The following is a 15942-nucleotide window of genomic DNA, read 5'->3' as shown; positions in this document are numbered from 1 at the left end:
TACTCATAGGGAGAAACTAAATTCAAGGTCCCAGCCAATCTAGTGGGATTTGTTACTAAGAATTAGGAATCCCAATAGCTAAACATCTGTTGTAAACAGTTGTCTGACTCCAGACATCTCAAGGACACCTTGTAAGGAGACAGTTGTCTGCATCCAGCCATCTCAAAGACAACTGGTCTACCTTGCTGGCAGAGTCAAACAAGATCATATTACCAGGCCTAGGAATGAACACCTATCCCACTTCTCCAAAAGTTTCCTTAATTGTCTGTTAACCAGTAAAGAATATAGAAATTGTTGTTATCTAAACCAAGTTGCATTAGTTGTAAAAATATATAACCAACTGCCTATTATGTTTTAATTATCTACACGCAACTGATTTGCACCTCTGTCCCCTTATCACTCTGAGCTCTGGACCTGATGTCTAGGAGAATGAATTAAGGACCTTGAAGCCGGGTACCCTGGATACAGCCCAGTCTCCAATGGTTACTCCCTTGCTTAACCCACAATTGTCTAAGTACAACTGGATAACACTGTAGCTTCCCTCAGCTCCCCTCCTGTTGCTTTAAAAATTGTTGTACAATCTTCCTTCAGGATGTAGTTCAGATCCTCAACTGGCTGACTCCTTAAGTGCTCAGAAAATAAAGCTTTCCTTTTAAGCTTCCATACCTGAAGTGAGTTTTCTTGGCTTCCACCCCAACCCAGCACTGTGATAAATATACAAACACAGATTGACTACTAGGGGCAGCTTCAGGTGCGAGCTGGTTCCAGAAGGTTGGCACTCTCAGCCCTGCTTCCTATCCCCAGGGAGGGGAAATGTGCTGATGGTTGAGCTGTCCCTGCCAATTATTTCATCAGCCATGGCTCTATGGAACCCCCAAAGACAGGACTGAGCCGGGTCTGGGCTGCTAGAGGTGCTGCTGACAGGATGACAGACCCTCAGGCAGCATGGGAGCACAGCACCCCTTCCTTAAGCAGCTCCTCTACCTTGCCTGCTCACAAGCTGTGTCCTTTACATAAAGAGTAAGATGGCTCAGCAGGTAAAGGCACTTGCCACCAAGGCTAGGGACCTGAGTTTAATCCCTGGATCCACATAGTGGGAGGAGAGAACCTACTCTTGCAAGCTGCCCTCTGATCTCCACGATGCCTGTCTATATGCATGCACACACACACTCTAAAATAGTAAAGACAGGTTGGGGATTTAGCTCAGTGGTAGAGCACTTGCCTAGCAAGCACAAGGCCCTGGGTTCGGTCCCCAGCTCTGGAAAAAAAAAAAAAAAAGGTATCTCGATTCTAAACTAGTAAAGACAGCATTCTCCGGAACTCTGGAAGTTCTTGCAGCAAAAGATCAAATCCAATCAGAAGTGTGAGATACTCACAGCCAAGTCACACAGGAGTCATAGGGAGTATGGGGGCTTACTGCTTGTGAGGGGAGGGAAGGCCAATCTAGTGGGACTGAAGCTTTAACCTGCAGGAGTGTAGATGCACCTGCTCCAGTTAGTGTCAGACCTGAATCAAACAATAAGACACCTATGTGGTGTTAGAGAACAGGTCAGGGAAGAAATCCGCGTGAGGTATCAGATGTGAACCACTGAGTCCTGGGAGACCCAGGAAAGGAAAGCAGTTCTTGTCATGGCTTTAGTTTTCCTTTATACTGTTGAATCCAGGAAATAAAAAGGGTTTTTTCTTATAATGTAAATCCCACTGTAAACCCATGGCATCAATCCTGTCTCTAAGAAACTGTATGGTTTTACATAAAAACTGTCTCCTTTCCATGCTTGGTGGTGCTCACCTGTAATCTCTGCACTTGGGAGGTAGAGAAAGGAGGATCCAGTGTTTCAGATCATCCTCACTTAGATGCAGAGAGAGTTTAAGGCTAACCTGGGCTACATGGAATTATGTCTGGAGGGCTGTGGTCCTGGTCCAACAATACACAGTCTAATTAAATATGGGCAGAAAACTTGAATGGACAAATATTCATTATGAGTCAGGAGGAAAATGTATATCAAAACCACACTGAGACACTTTACCTAGAAAATGTTATCAGAAAATAACAAAGAGAATAAATACAGAAGAAGTGGAATTCGGGTGCATGCTGGTAAAAACACAAAATTGTGGGAATTTCCAGTATGAAAATTCCTCAAGAGTGGAATATTGCATTACCACCACCAACTCCTCCTCCTCCTCTCTTCTTCCTTTCTCCTCCTCATCCTCCTCGTCCTCCTCATCCTTCATCCTCCCCCTCCCCCATGCCTCCTTTATGAACAGTGCACTTTTGTATCTGGCCATTTTACTTGGTACAGTGTTACCCAGCTTCATCCATGTTGTGGCCCAGTGCACAACTGTCTATCTTTTGAAAAGTGGACTAATATTCCACGCAGAACAGGCCCCGTCCTGCTCATCCATCTTCCATCAATAGATGCTTGGGCTGTTTACACTTCGGTTTTTGGGACTAACGCTATTGATACCTAAGTATTTATTTGAATCCTTCCTTTTCTAAAATTGTATGTGTATACCTAGGAATGGAATTGGAGATTAGAAGGTAATACATCATGGGGCTGGAAGAGATGGCTTGGTAGTTAAGAGCACTGACTGATCTTCCAGAGGACCCTGGTTCAATTCCCAGCACCACAGGACAGCTAACCTGTACCTCCAGCTCCATGAGGATGGAGAGATGGCTCAGTGGTTAAGAGCAGGCACTGCACTTGCAGAAGACCCAGGTTTGGTTATCAGTACCAACACGGTGGCGGACAACCACCTCCAACGCCAGTTCCTGAAGTCCATCACCCTCTTCTGGTCTCTATGGGCACTGCGTGCACATGCTGCACAGACATACATGGAGGCAAACCCTCACAGACATAAAGTAAAAATAAATAAACCTTAAGACAATAAAAAAACAAGTAGTTTTGACAAGAGGATCTAGCATATGGTGGCCCCCAATATTTTCAAACAGTGATTGACACAGAAAGTGGGAGGGAATAATGTACTAGAATGTTAAGAGATGAAAATGATCTCAGAAATTTTCAAGATTTCAGTGTGAAAGGCAACAGGCCAGAAAGGCCAACTTAAGAACAAAAGTGAACAAGCGACAAACTGGGAAACAAACCCAGATCTAGTAGCTCCTTGTCTGGCCATCTTCTGTACTTTGCTACAGAAATAATGTCAATAGCTTAATATTGAGCGAAGTAACTGGGTGTGGTGCTGTACATTTGTAGTCCCAGGCGAAGAGGAACTGGGGTGGAGGCAGGAGGACCACTGTTAAGGTCGAAGCCTGCCATGGGTACACAGACTTTGCCTTAAAAGCAAACCCAAAGCACGAGGTTAGTATATTTAGCTAATTTCTTACAGTAGAAACTGGGATTTCCCACAACAGCATTCTAGATTCTACAATCCACTCTCCGAACCAATAAAGAGCGCTTCATCTTAACACAGAGTACCCAGTACTCGGGGGTTTACCACCAACTTTAATCTGAGCCTAAGAGAGCGCGCAGCCAAGAAAAATTATTAATGGTAAGAGTTGTTTTCTACAGAGCATGAATGAAAACCCCTAGGCTACAGAAGCTGTGGGAACCGTGCCAAAGCACTGACAACTGAATTGCTTCTTCAAAGGCTGGGTACACACAGTGTGCACACTCCACAAAGCCTGCGATGAGATTAACTGTAAAGACATAAGCAGTGTTGCCTATAGGATGCCTATAGGAGGTCACGGGACGCCAGCTATTACATGAATACTGCCCTCCAGGCGCATCGCCTAGATTAAACATGTCTTCACATTTCCCTCATCTGCTTCTCCCAGGCTGCGTTTGTGTTGCTTTGTTTTGATTTTGAGGCTTCTAGCCCTAGCCTCATACTTACTATGGATAACTTAACTTCTGAGCTTCCTGCTTCCATTTTTAGTGCTGGAATTATAGACCCAGTTATTTTATTCTGAACCTTCCCAAGGAAGTTATGGTCAATACTTCATCCCCAAACATCTTTATAATGTTCTCTTTTATAACTATAAGACAATGATCCCAAATTCAAGTTAGTAACACTTTCTTAATGTATCTTAGTGTATGAACCATGCTCCTGTTTCATGGCCCTGGTTACCTTTTGCCAGATCATTCTGGTTTTTATCCGATTTCCACCAAGAGTTGCTGTGTGGTTTTTTGCTCTATACACATACATACACCCCTTGCTCAAGCAGAATTCCTTTTCATTTTGGGCATGACTACCTTCAGTTTTAAGAACAACTGTGTGCTCTCTTTGGGCCCAGAGACACTGCCTATAGTCAGCAAAAACAGCCTTTTACCACAGCCACCTAGATACCTTTTAGAAGTCTTGTTCCCAGCAGACATCTGCAGGCTCCAAGACAGAGAGGACCACAGCATTTTATACACAGCCCTTTGCAGCACAATTTGATTCTCAATGTCCCACTTTCTACAGTGATTTAGTGGGGGATGTGGAGACCCATCTGGTGGAGGACACAAAGAAGTGGGACAGAGAGCGAGGCCCCACCAGCTCCTGAGACTTCTGATCCACTGTACAGTGTCTGATCTGACATGGCTCCTGGCATGAGGAGGATCTTCATGGAAATCTCCACAGGGGAATGGACCTTCCCCTATAAGCTCCTGGACGGATTCTACTAACCAACACAGGTTGCACCCCGATTTACCCTTGAATACATAAACATATCCTAATTGAAGAAAAAGCTATATACGAGCTCATGTAATAAACAATAAAGTTAGATCTGCACTCTGATGCTGGTCTCCAGAGTTGAACCCGGGCATCACTTTAGATTTTGGCTCCTTTTACCCTCCACTGCCCATCTCTGTTCCCACACTTTTTACTAAGGGAACAAAGACAGCTCAAAGTGCTCATGTTGGCTGGCTATTCTACTGACAGGGTTAGTTCTCCAACGTTGCTCTCCGGAGTACAAAGGGAGTAAGCAGAATAAAGGGCAGCAGAGGGTTTCTTTCTACAATAGGCAATGCACTATTTTTTAAGGGGTGTAAGGGTATGTGTGTGCGTGTGTGCATGTGTGTTGCACTTTCAGGGTTTGGTTCTCTTCCTCCACCATAGACAGGATCTCAGGTCAACACCTGTCTTGCAGAGTCAGCACTTTTACCCGCAGCGTCACCTCATCAACCTCACCACAATGCTTCAAATATTACAGGAAATCCTCTCAATCTCCATCCCCACATTTTGGATCACACCTGTAACCTTAGCACTTAGGAGGCGTGATGGTTTGTATATGCTTGGCCCAGGGAGTCGCACTATTAGAAGGCGTGGCCCTATTGGAGTAGGTGTGGTCCTGTTGGAGTAGGTGTGTTACTGTGGTGGGTGAGCTTTAAGACCCTCCCTCTGGCTGCCTGGAAGCTAGTATTCATCTAGCAGCCATCAGATGAAGATGTAGAACTCTTAGCTCCTTCTGCACCATGCCTACCTGGATGCTACCATGCTTCCTGCCTTGATGATACTGGACTGAACCTCTGAACCTGTGAGCCAGCCCCAATTAAATGTTGTTCTTATGAGAGTTGCCTTGGTCATGGTGTCTATTCACAACTGTAAAACCCTAAGACAGGAGGCTGAGACAGAAGGATTGCTGTGAGTTTGAGGCCAGCTGAGGCTACCTCTGTAGCCTTATCTTTAAAAAAATAATAAAATTTTAATGTTTGCTTCTTTATTTTTCTTGAAAATTATTTTTCATTTGTATCGGGTATCATCCCTAGATGTCTGTCTGTGCATGCCTGGTACTCAGGAAGGTCAGAAGATGCTGGACCCCATAGATATAGTTATAGGCAGAGATATATAAGACACCTTCTGTGTAGGTGCTGGGATTTGAACTCAGGACCTCTGGAAGAGTAGCCAGTGCTCTTAACCACTGAGCCGTCTCTCCAGCCCCACATGTTTCAGTTTCAAATAGTAAAACTCACTTTGAACTTGCTAGTTTTAGCTCAGGAAATATTTAAATTTGCAAGAAAAACTGCGTCAACACACCTCTATGTAGCAACCTTTAGCTCCCAATGCCAGATCACTAATTCAATTTAGTCATGGCTTGTGGCTCTCCCGTCCCACCGTGGCCTTCTGTTTTGTAAGTTACGTTTTACACTGTCATCCCTCCTATTTGCAAGTACCCAGGACACCCTGTGTTGAAAATATTGTTTCTTCTTTACAGGACTATGGGTAGGTGTGCTGGCAAATACACACATGTGTAAATAAATATGTTAATAAAATGCAATGCCCTCTTTAAACTGGGAAACCAGTTCTCACTCTTGGATTCTTCAAACACCTGAGCACTTTCTTAATAAGAATAGTTTAACCAATCTTCCAGTTCACTGACATGTATACAACATGGAATTCAACCATCTTAAACTCACGATGATTTGAAGGGTAATACAGTTCACCGCTTAGGCATCTATATATTTTACACACACACACACACACACACACACACACACACACACACACACACACACAATTCAGATAAGAATTCCAAGAATTAGAAAACTAAAATCACTTAAGACATTATTTCTGCTACTGACACTTACATGTGTATAGAACGTTACATATCCATACGCTTATTATATACTAATTAGCCTCGGCCACCCAAGAGAAAGGCACGGTCACTCCCATGTGCAAAGGGACAATCTCCGGTGTGGAGTGGTTATCCAGCTCACTGTTAAGGGATGGAGTTGGACATTAGAACACACCTCATCGGAACCTCTACGGCCAGTGTCAGCAGCTAGGACAGCAGCTCTCACCCACTGAACGGAGCTCCTGACGACATTTCTTTCCATTGAAAACAAGACAATAAACGGTTCATCGTTTTAACTATAGTCCTCCCTAAAATATAATGAATCATTACAACGAAACATAAAAAGACAGAAAACAAGACACTAACTACTGTCAACTAGTTTTGAAGTTAATATCCACTTAACAGCAATTAGTGAATTATAAGATTTACTTTTCATGCAAGGATCAATACAACGTAGTCTCTGCACCAAGAGACTTGTCAACAGAATAGTGCAGAGGACCTAGAACTTACTCTTACTGATCACACAGCTTTTCAAGTACTTAAAACATCTTCACTCACTGTTTATAAGCTGTAGTCACTTAGTCAACTTAACCCACAACACAAAAAGTACCAGTAATTACTAAGCTTGACACGTAAGTTGTAGCTCAGCAAAAAGAGCATGTGCTGAGAAGAAAGAAAGTGAGACAAACTAGCCAAGGTTACAATATATTACAGGTTACAAAACTCAGATCCTTGGGGGCTGGAAACATGGCTCATTAGTTAAGAGCACTTGCTGCTCTTGTTAAGGACCTGGGTTCGGTTCCAAGCATCCATAATGGTGACTCACAACTACATCAGATCAAGGGATCTGATGGCCTCTTCTGGCCTCTCCAGGCACCAGGCACATACATGGTGAAGACATGTGCTGGCAAAACACACACACACACACACACACACACACACACACACACAAAATTAAAATAAATCTAAAAATATATATACTCCAGAGCCAAGACACCACACATGTAATAATGCACATCTATGCAAAGGAAGAGCTCAGATTTCAAATTTTGTAAGTTAATAATAAACATTTTAAAAAGCAAAACCAAACTACAAATATAAGTAATTTATATCGCAAAGGAAAAGAGAACTTCTTCAGTTAGAATACAAATACTTTTTTTTTTTTCCAGAGCTGAGGACTGAACCCAGGGCCTTGCGCTTGTAAGGCAAGCGCTCTACCACTGAGCTAGATCCCCAACCCCAATACAAATACTTTTAACTATTGTTTCCGTCTTCGCACCACTGTCCTCCCTTCAGCAGGACATAACGCCACAATTGTTTTTCTTTAGAAACCAAATACTCCCCCATCCCTCCCGTTAATTTGTGTGGTGTGAGACCATGTTGTCCTTTCTCCTAGTCTATGGTAAGAAAGAAACCCAAGCCTGGCCGCAAAAAGCTCTAACCCCCTGGCAGTAGGGAGAGCCTCTCGGATGAGCAAAGGCACAAGCTGGCATTGCTGGCCAATGAGGCACCACACAGTAATGTGCTAGATGTGTAGAAGACATGAGGATCTCTTCTGGGGTTTCTACAGTTGGTTACAGGGTGCGAACCTACTGCTAACCTTTCCTAAGGAGTATAAGGCCAAGTTTCAATTATATTCCTAGAGTTCCCGATTACATCCCTCAAAAGGGAAATGATTCTGAAGATCAGTTATAACCATGACTTGGTGTGTGTATGTGTATGTGAACTCTCTCTCTTTTTTCTTTTCTTTTTTTTTTTTGGAGACATGGCTATGTATCCCTGGATGGCCTAGGATAGCGTGGAACTCAAAAGACATCTACTGGCTTCTGCCTCTAGAGAGCTCAGAATAAAAACGTGCACCACCACACTCAGCCCAATGTTACTTTTTTTGTGTGTGTAAAGTTTCCACTTTTGTAGTGAGAAACAAAAACCACTCCAAGATAATGGTCAGGCCTCTCAAACATGCCCAGAGAGTAACATTTAGTATTTTTAAAGAATTATCATTTTTTTCTCATGATTTACTAAAACAGAACACCTATTGGAAAAGAATCCACTTTTTGGGGGGCAACAAAGGAAGCTATTTCTATTATGAGATGGGGGAATGCTGTGGTAAACCTTTTTTCAAAAAATTATTTTTATATAAAAAATATTTTTATATAAAACGAAGTATGCTAAACAACTCTTTGAGGGGAATATGGATAGTATTTAGGATGTGCTCTTTCAACTGTTCAAGATCTTAAACTAGCTTCTCAGGTTAAGAGTGAAAAAATGACATATAAGAAAGGCTTTACTGGCCAGCCTGGAGGCACATGCCTATAATCCCAGCACTTAGGAGCCTGAGGCAGAAGACTACCATTAAGTATCTGGCCAACTGTGGGGGTTGAAGAGGGGAGCTTCATTAATTATTTGAGTTTTTAAAATAATTACAAAGGTCTGAAGTAGTTGTTCAGTTAAATATAACTTATAATTATTTCCTGTGTTATTCAATCATGTGAGAAATTATGTATTGTTAGGTTCTCTCTCTCTCTCTCTCTCTCTCTCTCTCTCTCTCTCTCTCTCTCTCTCTCTCTCTTCCTCTCTCTCTCTCCCAAGTATTAGAAAGCAAGTTAGAGCCTGAGGCAGGGTTGTTTATACCCAAGAGTTCAAGGTCAGCTTGAGCAACACAGTAAGGCACTGTCTTGATGGATGGATGGACGGATGGTCAGATGGATTTACTGAATACAGTAACCACTCCGTGAAATATAGGAAGACAACAACAAAGGCAGTAATGCCCTTGCTTTCACCAGCCTTTCTTAGTTCTCTCATTCTCTCCAGGCACACAAGCCACTTCTGAATCTTCACTTTCTTGCTAACATTATTTTGAATGTGCTGACCCTCCGTACTTAGGCATTGACACTTTCTTGGTGTCGGTAGGTAGCCAGGGCGATGTCTTTAAGTGAGACAGAATCAAAGATTTCTGAGAAGTGGGGGACTGAACCTATTGAAGCCTGCAAGGTCCAGGCAGGCCTGTTATCCCACCCACCATTCCGTAGGCTGAGACAGAAAGATTCAGACTTCAAGGCCAAACCAAGTGATAAGGGGAAAAACCTGCCTCAAAAAAAGAACTCAAACAAAACAAAGTGGCTGGAGGCCAGAACACCTTCCTAGGTAAGTGGTGCTCCAAACTCTTTAGGGTAAGATTCTAACTAAGCAAAACATTCAGGATGGTCAAGTCGGCCAACTGTTTGTTATGTCTCAAATGCTGACAATCAGTGAAACCTAAACTCGCCAACAGCTGTGTCCGCACAATTTCTTTCTAATGTTGCTAAATCACCTCCCTTCTGATCCTACTGACTCCTTTAAAGTAAACAGAGGTTATTAAGGGAGCCACCCCAAAAGTGGATCAAAACATCCATTTAAAAACCAACAGAAAGGGTCTTTCCGAAGCGTCTCAGGAAGAAAATTATTTACTCTTAGTTATAAAATTTTACTCTATTTACAGGTACAAATATTTGCACTTCAAGCAACTGAAAGGGACTGCAAACGTAAAACAAAAAAGGACAAACCCTAGGATTTATTAAGGTGACAACTAATTATAAAACACAGTCCGCCTTAAACTATTCGTCCAGCATTCCCATATAATCAATAATACCTGGCTCATTCTCGAAACATCATGTGGGCAAGCCCCGATTGAGACCGGGCGCAGAGAGAGAAAGAGGGAGAATGAGAACGCGAAGTTGCTGGTGAGGATAAAAACGGAACAGTCCGAGAAATCTGCAGTTTGTTTTGCCTCCCTAAGGAGCCCATGATTGTCCCCCTTTTCTCTATCCCCGATACATGTGTCATCTTTCTGTCGCAGCTCTATACTCCTCCATCCACTTCTGACCACAGCCACGAATTCGGAGAACCAGTGAGGGCTACCCCTGTGTCCTGGCCGAGGGTGGAGAGGATGCACTCAGAGACTAGAAGTCGGGCACTACAAGTTCTCCTTGACAGGGATAAGGGATGATGGGGTGAAGGGAGCGGAGGACAGAGTCCCCTCAGCATATCGCCAACAGCATCACTAAGACAGCAGTCCCCGGCGGACTTGAAAAGTGACCAGATCTCGGAGCTTCTCGAAAGGCTCGTCCCCAAAACGTGCCGGCTCCCCCTCCCCCTCAACCCCTGTCTCCGCACGGCGATCAAAATCCTCACACTCACCCGTCCGCGCTCCAGCTTTAGCAGCAACTCGGAGAATGCCGCCCACCTCTGACAACCATAGAGACGCAGAAGCCGTGGAGCCCAGCTCTGCCTCCTCCGCCCACTCTCACGTGACTCCCTTAGCCGCTGGGCCTGTCGGGATCTTGATGAAACAGAGCGGGGAGGAACCGGGGTGGGGGGGAATGGGGAGGGGCGGAGAAGCAACCCCGCCCTACCCTGGGGCCGGTCCACCCTTCGGATCCGGCCCCGAGTCGAGACTCCGCCCTCGCCTGGGGGCCTGCCCTGTCCTCGGCCCCACCCACATGATCGCGCAACTCCAGCGCTGAAGGCGGGAAAGCTGGCTGGTTTGCAAAATCCCTCCTGCATTCCTTTGCTGATTTTGTTTCTCTGGTGTTCAAGTGCACCTCTTCTGTGCCTCTTTCTAGTTAAATCCCGCCCTTCCGTAAGTGAGAAAGAGATAACGAGGTTCTTCCCACCAGTCTAGAGGCTTCCACTGTTTTTTTTTAGAAACATCTTTTATTTATCCTTTGACAGTTTCATAAGATATAATGTATCTTAATCCTATCCACCTCCAGTTCACTCTCACTCCTTGCAGACCGTCCCCAACTAGTCTCCTAGCACTTGGAACTTAGGGGCTAGTGTGGGTTACTTAGTGTCAAATTATGAAAAAGAGTTTAGCAGGTAAGGAATCTTACTACCAAGCTGGATAACCCATATTTGAGTCCCAGGACACCTACTGTGGAAGCAGAGAACTGACTGATGCAAGCTGTTCTCTAACCTTCAGATTCATGCTGTGGAACAAACAGACAGACTTGGAAGAAGGGAGGGAGATAGGGAGAGAGTAAAAGTCTTCTCTTGAGAAGCTTCTCTTGTTAGCTCCAAAACTTGTAAATTTCACATTGCATCATAAATACCATAGAACACTTTGGAGGCTCACGGGGCAAATTAACTCTTTATCTGAACAAGGTAAAGAGAAAAATCATCAATATATAAGTTGTTGAATAAAGTTTTTCTTTTTTTTTTTTTTCCCTTTTTTTCGGAGCTGGGGACCGAACCCAGGTCCTTGCGCTTGCTAGGCAAGCGCTCTACCACTGAGCTAAATCCCCAACCCCTGAATGAAGTTTTTCAGCCAGATGTGGTAGCATACAACTGTAATCTCAGCGTCTGAGAGGCAGAGGCACTAGGATCAGGTGTTCAAAGCCATACTTAGTTACGTAGTGGGTTTGAGGCTAGGCTAGTATGGGCTCTATAAGATCCTATCTGAATAACCAAACTAAACATAAAAATCCATCAAGATCAAGCAAGCAAGGCAATGGTTAAGTTGGGCATGCTGGTATATATATGACCATAACCTCTGTAGAGAGGGAGGCAGAAGGATCAGGAATTGTCCTTAGGTTGTCCTCAGCTACATACATAGCATATTGTTCTCTAACCTCCACCCACAAACACACCGTGGCAGATGTGCCACCCCACATACACATAAGAATAGTAAATAAACATTAGAAGAAATATCCACGTATCCCTTCCCTGACCCACACCAGTAGTTCCTAAGCCACGTTGATAATCAAATGCCTCACACTTATCTGGAGAGTTTTTTCGGTTTTTGGTTTTTGGTTTTTGGTTTGTTTGGTTTTGTTTGTTTGTTTTTGTTTTTGTTTTTTGGGTTTTGTTGTTGTTGTTGTTGTTGTTGTTGTTGTTTTGAGACAGGTCTTTCTATATAGACTGTTCTCAAACTAATGGTAATCTTCCTGCCTCAGCCTCCAAAGGGCAGGGGTTGTAGGCATGCACCACCATGCCTGGCTCAGGGTAAAAAAAACAGATTTCTGGATATACTCACTGGACTAGAATGGTGTTCGGAAATCTGGATTTTCACTGTACCATATGATTTCCATGTAAATGTTGAATAGGAAAAGAAATGCCATAGAATGAAATATCCCTATTTTGCCTTCAGTATAGTGAAGTACATTATACTGGAAGCTCTGTGCTATCAAGAGAGATTTTTTTTTTCCTTTCAATTGGGCTAACATATAAATTGCATGCTTTCAAGCGTTTCCTACTTACCTATTTTTATCACATACGTAAAAGTAACAATTCCAGGTATTGCCCACAGCAGGCTCAACTTATTACACCACTGTGAAAAGCGAGTCTCTCCTGCAACAGACGTCTGAGTGAATGAAGCGTCATTTCGTAAAACTTTCATTCAATTTCTTTCAAATGAACTCAAGAGAGTCCCCATCTTTCATTGTATTTATCTTCAGAGTTTTAGAAATGATAGTCTTTAAAAACCTATGCAGACTTCCAAAGTTTTCCTCTGTTTGCTGTAGTGCTGGGGATTGAAAGCAAACTTTGTACATTCTAGGAAGCCCTCTAGTACTGAGCTGTTTCCCACAAATTCTTATCGAGAAGCTATTATGTTCCAGTATCATTTAGAAGTAAGTCCTTAGTTGCTATTGTAGTGTGTGCGTTCTTTCCCGATAATTATGGCCAGAAATAATTATATTAAATAAGTAAAAAAACCTTAAAAATCATAAATGTTCCTTTCTTTTTACCACAAAGGAAGCAAGGAAGACTAGCTAAATCGATACATAAGTTTTTTTTTTTAAATCTATTCTTCATTTTGTAGTTGAAGGTAACTACAAAACCAAAGAATTGCTTCTCTTATTTCGATTTCTAAATCTACTTTTTTTCCCAATAAAAGAAGCAGGAGCTCACGGAGAAATGGCTGAACTCAGGACCAGGACAGAGAGGTACCAGCTGATCTGGAACATCTTGTGCTAGAAGGTAAGTTTGTATCCAGGAAATTAAAAGGTGCATGCCAAAAGCTTGAAGGGCTTCCAAACAGTCAACTGTGGATCACTGGAGTATTAAAGAACAATGGGCTGTGTCATGGTTTGTATAGGCTCAGCCTAGGGGTGGTACTATTTGGAGGCGTGGTCTTGTTGGAGTGGGTGTGGCCTTGTTGAAGTGGGCGAGTCACTGTGGGCGTGGGCTTTAAGACCCTTGTCCTGGTTGACAGCCCTTCCTCCCAATCCCCCCAGTGTTACAGCTCAGTAGAAACATCCAGTTTCACTCGACCCTTGGTGAAGTGACATGTGTGCTCTTTATTCCATGCGGACAGGGACTATATGAACTTTGGGAATTTGGGGGGGGGGGCAATTCATTCTATTGGCTGAGGCTAAGATGCTAGTGATGTCCTATTCACATGGGGAAGAATTCCATGGGCTGTGTCACTGACTACTTGTGACCACCTGGTTAGGGTTCTCCTGCTCCACAGGGAGGGATTTAATCCAACTCCTGCTGTCTCAAAAGGAGATTTAAATCTCAAGTTTTGAGATTTCTGGAATTTGAACATGCTCCACCTTGACAGTTCCATGACATTTTCTCTGGTGGCACGGTCCACCTGCTGCACGGAACGCTGGTTTTATAATTTATTTATGTTTATGTTCATGTGTGTATCCGTGTCTGAAGATTGTCTCCTGGACTGGGGTTACAGGGTTATGAGCCTGCCTGATGTGGGTGCTGAAAACTGAACCCAAATCTTTTGCAAGAACAGCAAGTGCTCTTGACCACTCCAGCCCATACATTTAAGTTTGAAAGTATGCATTTACAGGATTTAGTTTTTAATCTTATTTATGTGTCTATATTCATGCCTGTGCATCCAGTGTGTGTCTCATGTCTGTGGAAGCCAGAAGAGGGTGTCAGATCCACTGGAACTGAGTTATATACAGCTGTGAGCCTCCATGTGAGTTCTGACAGTCAAACCCAGGTCATTTGGAAGAGCGGCCAATTCTCAAAATGATGGAAGTCATTTCTTATGCCCCATACAGGCTTTAAACATGTATGTATGTATGTATATATGTATGTATATATGCATGTATGTATTTATTTTTGAGACAGGGTCTTGCTATGCAGCACTGGATGGTCTGGAACTCACTATGTAGACAAGGCTAGCCTCAAACAGAAAACACAGAGATCCACTTGTCTCTGTCCCTGGAATGATGAGATTAAAGGTATGTGCCACCACCCCTGGCTAGGATTTAAATTTTTTAAATATACAAAGATATGTAAAAAATATCCCTTGTATCTTTGTTCCAGAGACCCTTAAATTTACTTATAGGCAAGCACTGATGTTAGTTTTCTGCATTTATTATTTTTGAAGTATACAAAATAACAGGTTTCATTATGACATTTCTGTGTATAATATACATGGTTTTACTTTGCTCATCTATACTCCCAGGTCTCTCTTCTTCCTCCTACTTCTACATCTTTTTTTTTTTTTCTTTTTTTTTTCCAGGGCTGGGGACCGAACCCAGGGCCTTGCGCTCGCTAGGCAAGCGCTCTACCGCTGAGCTAAATCCCCAACCCCTACATCTTTTATTCTTATAAAATCACATGTTGGAGCCAGGTACACAGCTTTGGGGAAATGGAGGCAGGAGGATCAGACGTTCAAAGTCATCCTGGGCTACAGTTCAAGGCTAGCCTGGGCTATCTGAGACAAAGTCTCAAAACAAAACAAAACAAGTCTAAGATCAAAAGCCACGAGTGCCCCCGGCACCACGTCTCCGTGCTGCTTTTGTGTTCTCCTGCACATCATGGCCAGCCTTAATGACTTCGAAGGGAAGTGGTGCCTGGTGGAAAGCCACGGCTTTGAGGACTACGTGAAGGAGCTAGGAGTAGGGCTGGCTCTTGAATGGGTGCCATGGCCAAACCAGACTGCGTGATTACCTGTGAAGGCAACAACATCACCGTCAAAACCGAGAGCACGGTGAAGACAACCGTGTTTTCTTGCACCCTGGGAGAGAAGTTTGATGAAACCACAGCTGATGGCAGGAAAACTGAGATGTTCAGCACCTTCGCCCTGGTCCAGCACCAGAAGTGGGAAGGGAAAGAAAGCACGATAACGAGAAAACTGAAGGACGGGAAGATGGTGGTGGAATGTGTCAGGAACAATGCCGTCTGTACTCCGAGCTATGAGAAGGTACAATGAGGACTGACTTCCTTGACATCCTGGACAGCAGTCAGCACCCGAGGGAATAAGCTCAATTCAATGAGCAGGTCGCACAGAGCCACACTGCGTCGCTGCTTTGGTTTGATTTTTCATGACTGTTCATCACAGACACTTTACCTGAAACCCATGTCAAACCGTTGGTTTACCCAGGATCATTCCTTTGGTTAGTAAATAAATGTGTTTGTGCTTAAAAAAAAAAAAACAAAAAAAAAAAAAACAAGGGGTTGGGGATTTAGCTCAG

At 43.5% G+C, this 15942-nt stretch overlaps 1 protein-coding gene and 1 pseudogene across 1 annotated transcript in view; one reads left to right on the top strand and one right to left on the bottom strand.

The window, feature by feature from the left end:
* Micu1 (mitochondrial calcium uptake 1) overlaps nt 1-10727 on the bottom strand; it is a 146155-nt gene extending 135428 nt beyond the window's left edge. The window contains exon 1 of the mRNA NM_199412.2: nt 10694-10727. The gene's annotated coding sequence lies outside the window, so the exon portion shown is untranslated. The remainder of the gene's footprint in view (nt 1-10693) is intronic.
* Nucleotides 10728-15118: 4391 nt separating this feature from the next.
* Fabp5-ps3 (fatty acid binding protein 5, pseudogene 3) lies at nt 15119-15680 on the top strand (annotated as a pseudogene).
* The last annotated feature ends 262 nt before the right edge of the window (nt 15681-15942 follow it).

This window comes from Rattus norvegicus, chromosome 20 (genome assembly GCF_036323735.1).
Source record: "Rattus norvegicus strain BN/NHsdMcwi chromosome 20, GRCr8, whole genome shotgun sequence".
Classification (NCBI taxonomy): domain Eukaryota; kingdom Metazoa; phylum Chordata; class Mammalia; order Rodentia; family Muridae; genus Rattus; species Rattus norvegicus.
Note: the sequence above shows the minus strand (reverse complement) of the source record. Positions and strands in the feature narration are given on the sequence as shown.